The sequence below is a fragment of the Epinephelus lanceolatus genome, chromosome 9 (assembly GCF_041903045.1).
Source record: "Epinephelus lanceolatus isolate andai-2023 chromosome 9, ASM4190304v1, whole genome shotgun sequence".
Lineage (NCBI taxonomy): Eukaryota > Metazoa > Chordata > Actinopteri > Perciformes > Serranidae > Epinephelus > Epinephelus lanceolatus.
This window is the reverse complement of record NC_135742.1, coordinates 12,044,565-12,061,272: the sequence shown is the minus strand read 5'-3', so window position 1 is coordinate 12,061,272 and position 16,708 is coordinate 12,044,565.

The following is a 16,708-nucleotide window of genomic DNA, read 5'->3' as shown; positions in this document are numbered from 1 at the left end:
AAAACAACCCATGGTAGTGGGTCAGTTTTTAATCCAGTGATTTTTAGAGTGTAGGTACTTTTAAGATGAACATTTTACATTAAAAACAACTGGTATAATCTTAAAGACTGATCCCATATAGACCTTAACTTTTACTATTAGAACATGTTGCTGATAATATCTCTGTACTTTTACTTAACTAGGATTTTGAGTGTATGACTTTTATTTGAATTTTTAATATTCTATTAACTGTATTACTGGAACATTGACTTAAGTCAAGCATCTGAGTACTTCTTCCACCTCTGCATCAGCTGATACAACTACTGGTGCATGCAAGAATTCAATAAAGCAAGCAGCAGGTTTGTGCCTTGTCAACTCACTACCTTTCATTGCCAGAAGGGGGCAGTGGTGCTGTTACCCTCACTTGTATCTCAGTTGATCTAAAAACGTGATTCTCCAATTCTGCAGGTCTCTTTTTCCAAAGCCAAACATCTGAAACAAAACCTGACAAAGAAGACCAAATTCTGACCCTTTGTCTCCAGCAGATCTGAGACGCCGCTGGAATCTTTCTCTCTGCTCTGGTATCATAGTTTCAGTGAGTGGGAAGCCCGGCCCTGTGGGCAGATAGAGGAAGGCACTGTGGTGCAGATACTACCCTTTGTCTCATCTCTTACCTTGTCCTCGAGATCCAGCTTTGTTTGAGTGTAATGTGCACAGAGACAATGGTATCAGATGGGAGCTCCACAGGGACGACTGTCCTGAGATCTATATTTAACACTGTATATCCCTGTGTTTTGTTTCAGAGGAGTATAGGTTTTCTGTATTGTTGTGTGCAGGTCGGGGGCTGGTGGGTGAGAGGACATCCTTTTCTGTAAAGTGTAACAGGTGCTGCAGGGACGGGACGTCCCCAAGGACCAATAGGGAAGAGCTCTCTCTGTATGGTGCACAGTTTACATGCCTGTGAATAGAAAATCTGAGAGGATGCTTCACGACAATACAGTGTGTGCAGTAAGGTGGTGCAGCAGCAGAAAATAGATTGTTGTCTGAAGGTCTGTTTTCTTCCTGATGTGCTGCAAATAGAGTTGCAATGTAGGCTATGGTATCAGTTGGTACGAAATAGATTATATTCATAGTAAATTTTTGACTGTGAAGGAAAACAAGGAATCCAAGCGCTGTTGATCCTCTGTGCAAGCAGCTTGTTAGTAAAGAGCAACAGAGTTCGTGAAGGGAGGAGGTCGGAGTGGATGGATGGGTCAAACAAACGCAAGACTTTCACCCAGTAGATCGCTGTTGGTGTCCCATGTGAAACCAAAACTCAACATTGACTTATTTTTACTTACGCAGCATTAATGTACTTAACTTACGTCATGTAAGTTACCTAAATTAACTTCAGTACATGACTGAACCTACATAACAAACACCCTTTTTTTAACCAAGCAATGATATTGCCGCTAACCTAACCAAGAAGTTTTGTTCCCTAAACCTAATCAAATTGAGACCGTTTCACAACGCTAAGTAGTTACTTTATATGGTCAATATGTTGTTTTGAGTTGTCACAAGCCAGCTCTTAGGCTGGACAAAAAAAAGGGAGACACACAGATACATGATCAAATAAAGGGATTCAGAAGAAAATATACTTTGTTAATCCCAGAGGGGAATAAATGCACACACACGAACAGGACCTATACATGTATTAAATAGATGGATGTCAGAGGGAGGGGCCTGCCCATGGACAGGGGCCTCAAGCAGTTGGGGGTTTGGTGCCTTGCTCAAGGGCACCTTGACAGTGCCCATGAGGTGAACTGGCACCTCTCCAGCTGCTAGTACACACTCCTTATTGGGTGGCGACCCTCCTTTCCCCAACCCAAGTCCCCATGGACTGAAGAAGAAGAAGTCAAACAAATGGCACCAAATAGTTAAGAGAGATAATTTTTGTAGCACAAAAACAAAGAAAAAGGAAACAAACAACACAAAGGAAAGGTGTGGTGACAAGGTCTGCATCCTCAGGTGTGCATGGAGCACATCAGGCCCAGGTGTGTCCCATGCAATTAATTGCACTTAATCAGTGCAGCTGCCCTGGAATGAGAAAACACAGCATAAGCAGAGGAGCAGCCTAGTTTGTTGTTAAGGTATGAGGCTGTGTCGGTCCATCACGTGTACCTTCTCTACAAAGTTTTATCAGATGAACATTCAAGGACCAAAATATCTGCAACAAAGTGCCTACAAGTGAGTTCACTTTTCTCTGTTTAATACTTTCAAAATGACTACCTTTGGGTTTTGGACTGTTGATTGGACAAAACAAGGGAAAAAAATCACCATGGGCTCTGGAAAATTGTGATTTTCACTGTTATTGCCTAAGATTTTATAGACTGACATGAATTACCAACAGATTAATAAATAATAAAAACACTGTTACTATAAGTTGCAGCCCTCTTTTAAAAACTTTGAGTTGTTAGACCTGTCTTTGCAGTTGTCCAATTTGTAATTAAGAGGTTTCCTGTCACTCAGATTTCAAGTCAAATTAGTTTGTTACGATCAAAAGAACACCCTCAGAATTTTAAATCTATGGTCTTTGACTAAAAAAAATCTCTCTCTTTCACTCAAGGTCCATTTACTCTCTAGCTCTGGGTCTTTGAATGGTATCGCACAGTTTTCATAAGCAGATGATGTAACCTCAAGAACAAGTGAGTAAGTGGACCCTGAGTGGAGATTATTTTGCCAGCTCCTGTTCCAAGGTCAAGAGTGAACTGCTGAGCTAAATCCTACATCTCTATTACTTCAGTAGTAGCTATAGTTGTAATATGGTCAGAGAATCCCTGATATGTTTTCTTGCTTTTTAACACTTGCCTGATATCAGACAGAACTGTCAACTCCTTACACTCTGTTTCCATCTTCAGCCTGACATCACGCCCCCCCCCCCCCCCCCCCCCCCCCCCAAATTAGGTTTGTGTCCAACTTGATCCCGATTTTCTCTGACATCGCAAGTGGACAATGATAATCTCACAAGGTCAAGGCAGCCGCAGTTTTTTGAGCATGACCCAGGGCATGATGGGAAATGCCTGGCTCTCACCTGATCTAACAGCTGATTGGTTTCGATATTGGCTCAGAAATGTGACATTTTAGATAAACTTTTCATTGTTGTCGAACTGGAGAGACTTTGAATTTAATTGTCTGATTTGAAGGTTTATTCCATTTACAGAAAATAAGTTGTGTGGCTGATGGTGACGTTTAGAGAGACTAAAACATCCATATCACACATTACATACTGTAGCGCTATAGGGCCACTATGAAGTCCCTTCTTTATGCTTCCTTTGCATTTTTACACAGAACCAAATGACGGCGTTATCATTCCGCCTCAGTGTATGATTATACACTGCATACCTACATCCCACAATCAAAAGAGGCATGACAGGCATGACATGTAACACAACAGCGTAGGCCACTAGTGTGACATATAACATACGCATCGGCAGCGCTTTCTTAACAACAACAATGGCATACATGTCAATCACAATCATTTCCGCCTCTGTTATATGGCCGCTGATCTCATCCTCTGCTAGGAGGGTGAGGAGCTCCTGAATCTCATTGTCTCATTGCTGTTCCTCTCGTTTGAGTTAGCCACTAACTGCTAGCAGCTTCTATTTTAAATCTCCTATGGTGGCTCGCCAACAAAATACCCATAGTCACGACTTTCTGGCTTTGTGTTTTACACAGACCTCATTTCAGGGCTGTTACTACCTCTGTTCCTGGCTCAGAGGCAAGACAACTCTGTTCCCTCTTTCCTTGCTCATACCTTAATTACAGAATGGTGAGGTGGCATGATGGCACAATTTTCTGCCTGTCAGTGAACAAGCAGCCAAGAATCTGAGACCGAAGAACATTGAAATGTCTTATTTCATCCATGGTTAGCTGGGAAATTGGCCTGAAATACACCCATATCCTAGAAGGAGGACGCGTCTCAGGACCTGAAAGCATCCGTTTTACTGTAACTCCTTTGGCATTTTTCACAGAGGATTTGAGGTCACTTCCTGTTTGTTATTCCTGATTGCTATCATCCTGAATGGCCCGGCAGCTGTTTTCCAACAATCCAGGAAGTCCTTTCTTAATTTGTTGTGCCTTCATCACCTCCTCTCCTTTTTTTCTAATTCCCAAAGAAAACCCCGGCACAAAGCGAGCGGACACTTATCAGTCAGGGACTTTAAACATGTTTATTTACAGATCATCAGGGAGCTTGGGCAAGAGGCCTCAAAGACAGCTCCTGCTGGTCTTCAGACCCGGAGATTTGGTCCCCCGGTGAAACGTCAGGGGCCGCGCTCCTGTTGCCATGTTTGATGATGTCGACAGCCACTTGCAGGGCTTCAAAGAGCAACGTGGCGGCTGCAGATGTGTGACTGCTCACAGGGTCCTAATCTGTTCAGAGGAGGGGGGATACAATCCGGATCTTTTTCATCCAGCCGCGCAGAGACAGGGCTTTTTCCAAGAGGCCTGCTGTAATACAGTGCATTAGTAAGATAAAGGCCTCTCCTCACAGCTGTCTCATGCTGACAGGCTCTTGGAAAAACTGGCTCGGGGTGGATCTGGGAGGATCCTTTCCTTCTCTGCTGCTGTATCTCTTCCACAGGTTTCTTTCTTTGCAGCTTCACACTTCCTTTCAAACCCTTAAGCCCGGACTTTTTTTTTTTTTTTTTTAAACATAAATATCTCTTAACATTGTTATGATAAGGTCTCCTCATGGTGCTGGTTCATAACACTTCACTGCAAAGCCTCTGCCATTTTTCCAGTTTTTCTCAGGCACATAAATTACCAAAAATCTCACTTCCTTAAAACATGCCAAACACATTTAACTAAATTGTGGTGTTTGCTGTGGCAGCCGGAGATCTTTTATTTGTTTATCTTGTTCCATGCAAAAATGCCGTTTAAAGTTGGCTAAAATCAGGCTTCAGCAGTTTGAGATGGGTATCTTTCAATTTACAGTGTTTTTTTTTTTTTTTTTAGTGTGGAATTTCATTTTTCCTTTTCTCTTGAGAATGAGCCAGAACAAAAGCTTTTAATGTTCACATGTGCGGCTGTCTATTGTTTTATCAATCTAGCAATCAGTCAACTGAATTTAGCCTCTTCTTACATTGTTGGCTGCTGCTTTATACATGTCCTTGTTTCCAGACTGGCTGCAGTGCATGTTTATGGCATCCTGGGTGGTTCTGGTAATCCAAGGTTTCTGGTTGTGGAATGATCTAACTGTAGTTTGAGGTACAGTTGCTTCTAATTGAGTTCATTAATATCATCAATGATGCTGGACATGCTCTCGACTCTGACTCCATTTCTTACATTGCTGGGGGCATGCATTGTACTTTGTTTACATATCTTGACCTTAGCAAGATGGCCGCATGATCGCTCCTCCCAAACATGAGCAACGCTACTCTGCAGCCGCCTCTGCAGCCGGCTCTGAGTGGCTTATAGCAGTTTAATCAGGAGAGACTCATTCTGAGAGAAAAGAATATTTATTTACTTGTGCATGTTAGTATGAGAAATGTGAAAAGTCTTTCGTGATTGGACCCCATGATGATGTCATGTAATACAGGAGGGTGGTAAAGATGTAGTAAATTAGGGATCCCCCTATGGAGTCTTGACGCCAGTGGTGGTAATGGTGGTGATGAGATGGGATGAAGAGGGAGCTGGCGATCAGGATAAGGTGAAAAAGGTGGAGGAGGGCGCAATGATTCTGCCTAAAATGACAGCTGACAGGAGCAGAGAGGAGAACAGATTTAAAGTTTGGCAGCAGCAACATGAATGGCTGAAGGAAATCGTGGCAAAGTTTGATTGGCTAATCAGAAGAGGGAACACCCATAGTCAGCCATAGACAGGAGGAAGCGGCGGGAGTGGGATAGAGAGAGAACTGTGAATGGATATAGCATAAAGAAAGTCTTCCTGATTGAACTTATGCTGAGCTTCACTGATCCAGAGTGTTTATTACTCTTGTGGCGATCACAGGGCGACCAGAAATGGCAGACTTGAACATATTTGAACCTATCCTTTAATTTAAAATTACTGACAGATCCTTCAGTTATCAATTTAAGATGCTTTGTAGGGATACAAGATGTCTCAAAATGGAAACTACTTAAAAAACCTTAATTTCAAAAGGTCTAATTAACACAAAGTAAATTTTAGAGGTCCATGACATTCCCCCTCAACCATAAATTCACTTAAGATACATGAAAGATCCCTTAATTAGGAATTAAAGGTATTATTAAGGTATACAACAGGTCCTTAAAGGGCCAAAGTTAGTGAAAGTACCTTAATTTGAAAATCTCCTCACTGACAAATGAAGTTGGGTTTTAAAGGTCACAGGACTTTCTCCTTAATTATTAATTTAAGTTTTTGTTATTGATCAATGAAGGGATTCAGTCTTGTAGTGACAAAGAATAAAAAAAATGATTACGACTGTTTGACACCTTGGCAGGATCCCTCCCTCAGAGACAAGGAGACAAAGCTTGTTCTGATTGGTCATAAGAGAAGCAGTCTCTCCCGTCCAATGAGCATCAGCGTCGGGCCTGTTGTGTTTGTATTTATAGAGTAAGGAAGGCAAAGTGATGGATTGAAGTCCGTAGACAGGCAGCAGACAAGCCAGGACATGGAGAGGACGACACCAGACCAGGGAGGAAGGGAAGTAGCAGGGATGAGGGAGGGAAGGAGGCCGGGGCCCCAGACGTCACATCTGCCACCACAACTCCCCCGGGGCCTTCAGGGCATGGGAACTTCTCTCGTCTCCACCCAGCCCCCCGCCTCTCCATGCTCTGACCATTCCTTCTACCGGCCTGGGACCTGCCCTGCCTGGCTGGGACTCCAGTTCTCCCACTCGTTTCCCTGACTCTGTCACATGACTGTGGCTGCTTTTTATATTCATTGTCTTTTCCTTTTATTCCTTTACTTTCTGTCTTTGTACTTCTACTGATGATGATGACGATCTCCACTCCAGATCATCAGTGTAGATGTCTGGCTCTAATGTGTGTTTTCATTTATACATCTATGCAAATCCATATGTATTTATGCATTTTCCTGCAGATATTTGCATACCTGTGAGGGTAAAGTGCAATCCAAAAGAGCAGTTTTGATGTGCGGTATCTCCGGTATAATAAATTCTAGTTTTGACTGTCAGCTTTAATTTGCAGGTGTTTCCATTTGTCTAATGAGGAATCATAACCTTTCCCCCAAGAGTTTAAAAGGCTGCATGTCCTGCAGTAGTTTGCCAAAAACTCTTAACACAAATAGAGCTTATTGGTTAATCAATCAACAGAAAATTTACCAGAAACTATTATGATCCATTTTTAAGCAAAAATAGCCTACCATAAATTCACAGCTTTCAGTTCCTAAAAATGGAACATTTGCTGCTTTTCTTTGCCATATATGACAGTAAATAGAATCACTTTTAGTTTTCTAATGTTGATCAGACAAAATAAGCAACCAAAGGCATCACCTTTGGTTCTTAGAAATTGCAATTTGATTTTTTTTTTTACTGTTTCCTGATATTTTATAGACCAAATGATTAATTAAGAAAATAATTTGCACATGAATCAATAATACATTTTTTTTTTTAAAAAAAAGGTCCACTTTTCTCTTCTCTCTGAAAGATGAGATCCATCCAGCCAGGAAGACTGAGATGTAGTTGAAAGCTCTGGGGGTAAAAAGGCTCATAAGTGAACTTGATTTGAGGTGTCCCGGTGGAGCACGTGTAATGATGTTGACTATCGGGGGGAACTGCCCATTGGTCCGACATCCCATTGTTCCAACCATATTAAACCCATTGTTCCGAAGTCCGTTCCAAAATCATCATGATGCCCTGTGGTTAAGGTCTGGTTAGGTTTAGGCACAAAAACCACTTGGTTAGGGTTAGGAAAAGATCATGGTGTGGGTTAAAATGAAAAAGAAAGTGGCAAACACATAAGCCGTGAGCCTGCTTCGCCTCAAGCCTTTCCCAGCTGACCCAGAGTCGGTCGCGACGCACCATCAAGGCAGAAATACGCCCGCCGGGAGCCGTTCAGCACCGCGGACCTTTGGACTAATGGGATGTCAGACCAATGGGCTGTCGGACCAATGACATGGACCCCTATTGGGACTGCTGTTTATTGTCATCTGTCTACAGTACATGATCTAATAAAAGCAATACCTTAAAGTGGATCTTGCATTGAAATTTTAATTTTGTCATATTAGTGTTTTCAAGGCCAAGAATAAAAATATTCACCCAATAGGAATGTGAACACCTTAAAATATGCTTTAAGTAAACCCTTAAATCCATTCAAATAGCCACAACATCGCTGAATAGAACCAAGACTAGGACTTACTAAAACCAACACTTTGTCTTTGAAGGCCCTGACACACCAAGCTGACTGTCAGCTGTCGATCAATGCCAGGCCACTGGTGAGTGTCTGTCGCATTAGTTTGTGTGTGTCCCACACTGTTGGCCCTCGTCAACCTTTGTTAGCTTTTTTTTCTGTTTTAGCAGGGTGAATCAGCGTCAGAGATGGCAGAGATGGTGGAGACTGTCAGTGAGTGAAATCACTCTGATTGGCAGTTCAGCTCAACGCACAAGAAGAGAAATGAGGTACATGAGGTAAAAAAAAAAATTCTTTAGCCATTGATCTCTTTAGCAGAGATGGTTCATAATTGCTTGTGTTGTTGTTCGCCAATGCATGGTAAATATCCTTTTTTCTTTCAACACTCGGTTGTGTTGTTAATGTGCTGACTGGCTAACTAGCATCTTGAATCCACACTCGGTCATCCAGTTTTCTTTTTTACTGCCGCCTGCTGGTATGGAGGGTTACTTTCCACTCATGCAGGTGCATAACCCACGTGCTTACTGGCCATTAGCTGTAGTCTTTACCACGTGGTCATGAGTGGTCATTTGGTTGAGACATAGGCGATGTGAGGTGATGTGGCCATAAGAGACCTCAGCAGATCTCTTCACCTGGTCTGCTCACTCTGTAGAGAGGCAGACATTGATGTTGAGCTTTTAAGAGGGTGAACTCACACCTACTATTCAGTTTCTTTGCTCCAAACCACAGTGAAAAAGTTTGTTTTTGCATTTTTGAGACAAAATCCTCAACTATCTTAAGCTGCTTTTCTGCGAGACGGAGTTTTGATAAGCTGCCACCCAGGAGGGTAAAAGATTTTTGATGGAATCAGAAGATATAAAAGTCCTTCTAACTTTTGCTGTGCATTATATACATTTGTGTATGATCTTTGGTTATAATTTTGTGTAATTTACAATTCATTCTCTGATGTTTATCTCGGGTGAAACACATGTAAAAATAGTTGACTTTAATCTTACTGCCACCTCACATTGTTCCACTTATCTTGACTCCATATTTGCCCACACTTCATTTTTTATGCAGTGCTTTCTTAACCTATGTGTAACTGCTACTGTGGCTGTTTGACCTTGTGCCATTGTGCCATTGTCCTTTGACACTTAAAAATGAGTTTGGTTTTTTAGAGACACACATTTTCATGTCTTGGTGCCCCCAAAGTTTAAACGGCTTCTGTCCACTTGAACCAAATAAATTAAATGAATGCTCTTGACTTTTACACACAGCTACAAACACGCTTGGTATGAATGTGCTCCAGCACTCCTTCACAGTTACACACATATTACACGGTTACGCAAGATTTATATCAGTTGTGAACAAAACGGCTATTTGTGTCACACTGTTGCATTTACATCCCAGTTTGTCAAGGTTACCATGCCACGTTATCTCCCTCCCTTTGCGTGTCTGCAGTAATACAGCAGTTAAACCCTTGCCAGCTGTTAACAATGGCATGCTGTGTGTGTAAAAGACCCCTGTGAGGGTGTGTATGAGTGTGTGTGAGTGTGTGTGAGTGTGTGTGAGTGTGTGTGTGTGTGTGTGTGTGTGTGTGGGTGCGCACATACATGTGCAGCAGCTGTCGGCAGCGTGTACGTCTTACAGCCAGTGGCCAAAACACAGCAGCCGGCTGCTCCCAAAGCTCATAGCAGCACGGCCGCCTTCACACGTTCACAGCTAACTGCTGCCACTCTTGTAGACCGTGTCAATATTATTACAACAATACACGTTCCAGACTTCACACTGAACTGGCCACAAATATCTCTGAATATAACATGGGCTGGTTTTACAAAACACTTTCTATAACACATGCAAAAGAAAAGGAGGAGGCCATACTGAAGTTAAGAGAAATAATAAGTAGACATAATCAGCTCTCTGTACAGTGTTTGAATCTATTAATCAAATACAATACAAACAACCCTGTGAGGAATCAATGAAAACAAGACGAAGAGCCTACAACCATGGGAGCCACTGATATGAGGCTTTGAGCTAAATGGTAGTTATGATGACGTTGCTAATGTACTTATGTCTAGACATTATGTTTACCATGTTTATCGTCTTAGTTAAGATAAGTTTAGTTTAGTTTAGTTTAATTTATTTAAGAAGGGATAGTGCAAATAATTAAATACAAATGGTATAAAAAATGCTAAAATTAGCCAAAAGGCTATTTTTCATCTGTAGGAAATGATTTTAACTTGATTTTATAGTCACAAGAATGTAATGATCATCAAATGTGTGATTCAATGCTAAAACTTGAGGCAAATTTGATGGAATATAAAAGGACATACAATTTTTGGCATTATAGCATGTTAACATTTGTTTACCAGTACTGAAGGATGAAAATTATGCTAGCATTGGATAGATAGAAACTTTGATCTGACTGTGGTGCTGGATGAAACGTCAGCGATCACCAGAGTTATTAGGATTAATCGTCGGGGCACCCTTAAAACTAGAGTGCATGACTTTTACATATAAATGAACAATTAGACATTCAATCAAGCCCTTCCAAATAAGTTAAAACAATGCATATTAAGAATATTGCCGCCAGGGAAAGCTTATATCTCACTGTATCAAAGTTTTGTGGTAAGGTGTTTATGGCAGCTTTCACATGCAGCGGCACCGCAAGTGATGCATTTTATGTCAACTAGCCAGAGCTGAAGGGATGAGAGAGTAATTTATATATATTTTACATCAGATTTGTTTAGCTTTTGTTGTCTTTTCTGTTTGGCACAGCTTCATTTTGTTTTTTCAGTGCTTCATCTGTATGTGCGTGGTTCTGATGTTTCCTTCTGATACAATAGCTGTTGACAGTTAGAATAAAAAAAACTTTTAAAAATGAAGTGAGGGGGACTGTAGTGGTGGGGCAGCAGCTACAAGTTGCCTGTGGCGAAAGCTGTGGCTTAAAATACAACATATTCTCACTCTGGCCTTGTCACATATTGACATTTGGTCAGGGACTTTCCACGTACAGATATACCACGTGAGATGCAGTTTCAAGTTCTGCCTGTTTTCAAAATAAACTTCCCGTTTTCACAGGGTATTAACGTTATTTTCCTCCAACTAGTAACGCACGTGGTTGGGTTTAGGGAAAAAGAACAGGGTTTGGCTTTGTAATCTTGCAGGATGCAAACGCTGGCCTCCCTTAGTCGGCATTTGTTGGACCCATCCACCACCCCGCTCACCTGCCCCACTCGGACTTTTGCCGCCTTAACTTTTGCTCTTGTCTCGTTGCGTTTCCCCCTGATACCACTGAGCACTGTTAAATTAAATTGCCGACTGGCTGCGTATCATACCAATGTTAAAGGTCGGCTTTTTTTTTAATCAGTGTTTGACGCCGCAAGTCACTGCCCAAGCACCAGATTTCGACAATTTTGGAGAGAGACTGGGTTGTGAAATACCAAGAAGCGTTCAAGAAAAGTTTTTGCAAGTGGATGCTCCAGATAAAAAAAGAAACTAGCTGTTTAGAGGAAGGATCTAAGTTTAAAAAAAAAAAAAAAAAAAAAAAAGACTCGAAAGGAGTGCTCCTGGGTGCGGTGGAGATGCCACAAACTCAGCTGCACATATGTTAAAAGCATGTGTCAACAATGTTTCAGTCAGGAACACTCCCATTGTGGATTTAATAATTTACAGAAGCAAATGGAAATACAGTTATGCTTGGCACTGATGGCTCCGCTCCTTAGATGCTCCCTGGATTAGACAAGCAGCATGCTCAGCCAAAACAGGGAGCGCAATGCAGAGGAGGCAGAGGCACTCCAGGCTTAATGTCTGCACACAACTTCATGTCAATCTGTCCAATAGTTGTTGAGATATTTCAGTCTGGGCCAAAGTGTAGGACTGACCAACTGACAAACATTGCGATCCCTCGAACACTGCCTCTAGCGTTACTAAAATCAAACAACCACTTTCGTAGAAATCAATTTAAAAAAAAAATCCTGACTGATGAAATACAAAAATAAAACCTTTGTTGTTTTTGGAAAAAGCCCACTGGAGTTCCTCACTTGTCTTTTTTATTTTTTCTTCTGGAGGGTCGTGTGAACGAGCTGAGGTCAACACGTCTGAGGTGTCACACCCCCTCCTCCTCTCCACAGCTAACTTGGCAACAACAGCTGATATTTCATAAAAGTATAACGTTACTTCTTGGACCTACAACAAATTAACATCAAACAGATGGCACATACTTGTCTCTGCTCGGGTTTCACAAAGCAGTCCTGTGTCACACTCGAGGGGATAAACAAGCAGCGCCTCACATGCCAAAGCGTGGTTTGTCGCAGTCAGTCAGCACAGCGTGGTTCAGTCTGCTGTGACTTGGTGCAAATAAATCTTAGTGTTTGTTTTGACCTGCATGTAGTCTCAGATTCATGGAGTTTACACGCATGTGATCAGAGCATAAGTGAGCAACAGACAAATACTTTTCTGTTTTGTCTGAAAACATTGGCTCACGTCAACCTGTCCCACCCATCTGGCAGATAAGTAGGATAAGTTAAACAGGGTTCCGTCTCACAAAGCAGGTTTCACCGACTTGTCTGGATAACTGTGAGAAAACCCCCTCAAAAGCCAGTTTAACAGTATGTCTTTATTTTGCTTTTGGAAGTGGACGAGATCAAAGCCAATAATCATTTAAGGTCACTAAATGTAATTTGTGTAACTGTAATTGTAGATTTAGGGTCCCAGTGTATCTGTTTTAAAGCACCAGGAAATTATACAGTACAACTCCTTCCCTTCAAGTTCAGGAAAAATGAGAGATGGATCTTGACTGACAAATCTATTTCACCTTAAGGTCAGATAAGAAGCTGTTCTGGAGCTTTCAATCGTATCACATGGCCCCCCTCAGCAGATGGAATTTGTAGATATTTAATCTATTGTCCATTTTTTCTGAGCACTTTATGCACAATGGTTAAAAGTTGATATTGCACGATGGCGCAATGGTTAGCATTGTTGCTTCACAGCAAGAGGGTTCCTGGTTCGAATCTGGTGTAGGGGGTTTGAACCCTGGGGGGGAGGAGCCCTTCTGTGCCGAGTTTGCATATTTTCCCAGTGTCAGCGTGGGTTTTCTCCAGGTACTCCAGCTTCCTCCCACAGTCCAAAGACATGCAGGTTAATTGGTGACTCTAAATTTGCCGTAGGTGTGAATGTGAGTGTGAATAGTTGTCTGTCTCTATGTGTCAGCCCTGTGATAGTCTGGTGACCTGTCCAGGGTGTACCCTGCCTCTCACCCAATGTCAGCTGGGATAGGCTCCAGCCCCCACCGCACAATGTCACGGGTCAAATTAACACAAACAGACCAGGAAGAGACTCAAAATGACCACAAAGAGATGCAAAGGAACTGCAAAGAGACACAAAATGACTGCAAAAATTACCACATTAACACACAAAATCATGCCAAAGACATCCAAACAACTATTAAGAGACACAAAACCAAGACAAAGTCTGTGTGTCTTGCTCCTGTGGGAGAGGTGGTGGGGCCCCTTTGCATATCTGTGCCCAGGGGCCTATTGTCATAATCTGTCCATGATTGGAGTGAGTGAATTTGGTCGGCAGTGATGTAAAATACATGCAAAACAACTAGCATGGACCTTTTACACAAGTATCCCCAGAGTAGAATAGTCTTCTTAACTCACTTAAGCCATAGATTAAAATCAGACATGTAAATGATTGTGAGTTTTAAATGTAGTTTTCCTGTCACTCCAGGCATCAGCTGGTTTCTACAGCTTTTCTGTGTGGTATGAAAATCAGTAAGTGGACTCTTGAAACTTGCCTCACTTGAAAAACTTACTTTAAAAACTTTATTGCCAAAAGTATTTTCTCTCTCTTTCTCCTCTCTGACATGAAATGTGGAAGGTATCACATGTAAGTTCACATTTAAAGCTTTATGTATAGCTCAATGAAACCAATTCTTCAAAATATGGTGAGGAAATAACAGGGGATCAGTGTCAGTGCGTCTGTAGATTGACATGTGGTCTCTGGTCCCTTTTTATGTCTGTCATTGCAGCCACTCATGGCATCCAGCCTGAGACAGACAGATGATGTGTTGAGTGGGATATTAAGCCAAGTCTTAGTTCTCCCGACACATCTGACCTAACATCAGTTATCAAGGGTCGGTGTTTGACAAACCACAGGACCATGGTAAATACTGTAGATTTAGGGCTTTGGCTACTATTGAAGACATGAGGTCATGTCAGTTGTATTTTTTTTCTGGGACTTGGGGAATTTAGAAACCCCAAAAGTTCACGTGCAGTTCAAAATTGACACTTTTTTGACACTAGGAATACTTTCAAGTGCATTCAGGCACAAACTGGACCGTTTTTAAAGAACGCTGTCGGAAAGTACCATTCGGTTATTCAGCATCCCAGATTCTTGGAGTAGCAAAGACTAGTCTGGGCATATTTTGTTTCACAGGAAGAAAACATGATCAGATTTTGGTATAAAAATGCAACAAAATTACCTTTTTGATATTTTTATTGATACATAATTTTAAATAGGTGCACAATATGGCCGTGGTTTCATTATGGAATTAGAGGGCGTGGGAGGGCTTTCAACTAGACCTCAGTATTTTTTAAAATCCAGCCGTGGCTCTCATAAATATTATATAATATTATCCGTAAGTGTTATGCACATTATGTCATCTTATTCTCATGTGTGTACATTAAATCACAATGGAAAACAACGGGTAACTCCCCGGCACTCTGTATAACTTCACATAAAAGCAGCCTCACGCAGACAACTTCAACCGTAGCTGTTTTGCAGTGAAATCAACTTCAGCTTCCTCCTGACAGGCGGGAACTGAATAGAGGGAACAAACTATATACTTTCCGGAGATTCTTATTCTTGTACACAATCAAGCCTGAATTACACCTTATCACCACAGGAACAATGTCCTCATTCAGGTCCCCAACATACAAGGAACTGGTCCAGTAACAACAAGCAGGCACACACACACACACACACACACACACACACACACACACACACACACACACAAAGCTGCTCCAATATACTTGTGAGGTCATTGTTTTGACTTAGGGACTTGACCTTAAGCATCACCGCTGCACTCCGACACTTGGCAATAACTTCACCCTCATTTAACCCTAATTAAAACCTAATTTAAGTGAACAAGTGAACCTTGTGGGGACCTGCAAAATACTTTTTACTTTTACGGCCTGCGACCTCGTGCCTATGACTGAATCACAGCCGTGACGATATATGAGTATAACATCACTCCCTCTCGCGTGATATTGCTTAAACATTTTGCAGATGTTCTGAACCAACATTTTGCAATTTGGCAGAAACATTCATTAAAAACATTCATTATGTAAAAATCTGTTGCAAGTTACAAATGTAATGTCTATGACAGTGGTGCCCAACTGCTCTAACCACGAGGTCCAGATTTCTCCTTAGTCATTAGTTTAAGGTTCACACAGTTTAATACAGTGTCATACTTGCGTTTGGCCATGTCATCGAGCTAGTTTGAGGTCTCTGTCAAGTAGTCATCCATTAGTCACTCACTCTACAGCAGGAAACAACACTTCAAAAATGCAGCTCTGTGCTGGAAATTCACTGTACTTAAAAATAAAGAGTGTTTTTTACAAATCAGACACGTTTGCAAGTCACCTGCAGTCCATTCAGAATGAACTTGCGACCACTGGTCTATGAAATTTATGTCAGTTTTTTGTTGCAACTTTGACAGTTTTTACTTTGTCATTTGCATTTTTCTAACAAATAAATTGTGAAATAACATAGAAATAAGGTATTATAAGTCATGTTCATTTCACACTTTAGTGCATTTGGTGCTGGTTTCCTCTAATATGGTTTTAAATGAGTGCAACAGTCACAAACTGCTGCAGCAATTATGGTCTGACATAATTTAGTGTAGTAAGGTTCATCCGTCTATCCATCCATTAGCTGTACCTGTTTATTCTTGAGGGTTACCAGCCCAGTCACCAGAAAACAAAAGATAAGTATTGCACATTTCTGCAAACTATGATTATGTTACATTTGCGTGTTTCATTCATATCATATCAGCATTTTTAAAGTGATGTAATATATGAACTGACTTTGTCATCCAGAGGTGGAGGGGATTGTGAATGGTGTGTCACCTTGGTGAGACACCCACCATGCTGCAGACCACTGTTCAAAACTAACAAATGTCCCATTAACATTTGCTGCACCAAACCTGTTTTTTTTTTGTTTTGTTTTGTTTTGTTTTGTCTTTACCAAACCTGTTTGTTTTTTTCTCCCTGATCCTTTGTACCATTTCACCGTGGTGTTTGAGCCACCAAGCGTGGGTGTTTTCAGTCAAAATATAACCTTTTCTTAACTATAACCAAGTAGTTTTTGTGCCTAACTCTAACTCTTCACCACAACTTTGTTGAGAAATGTAA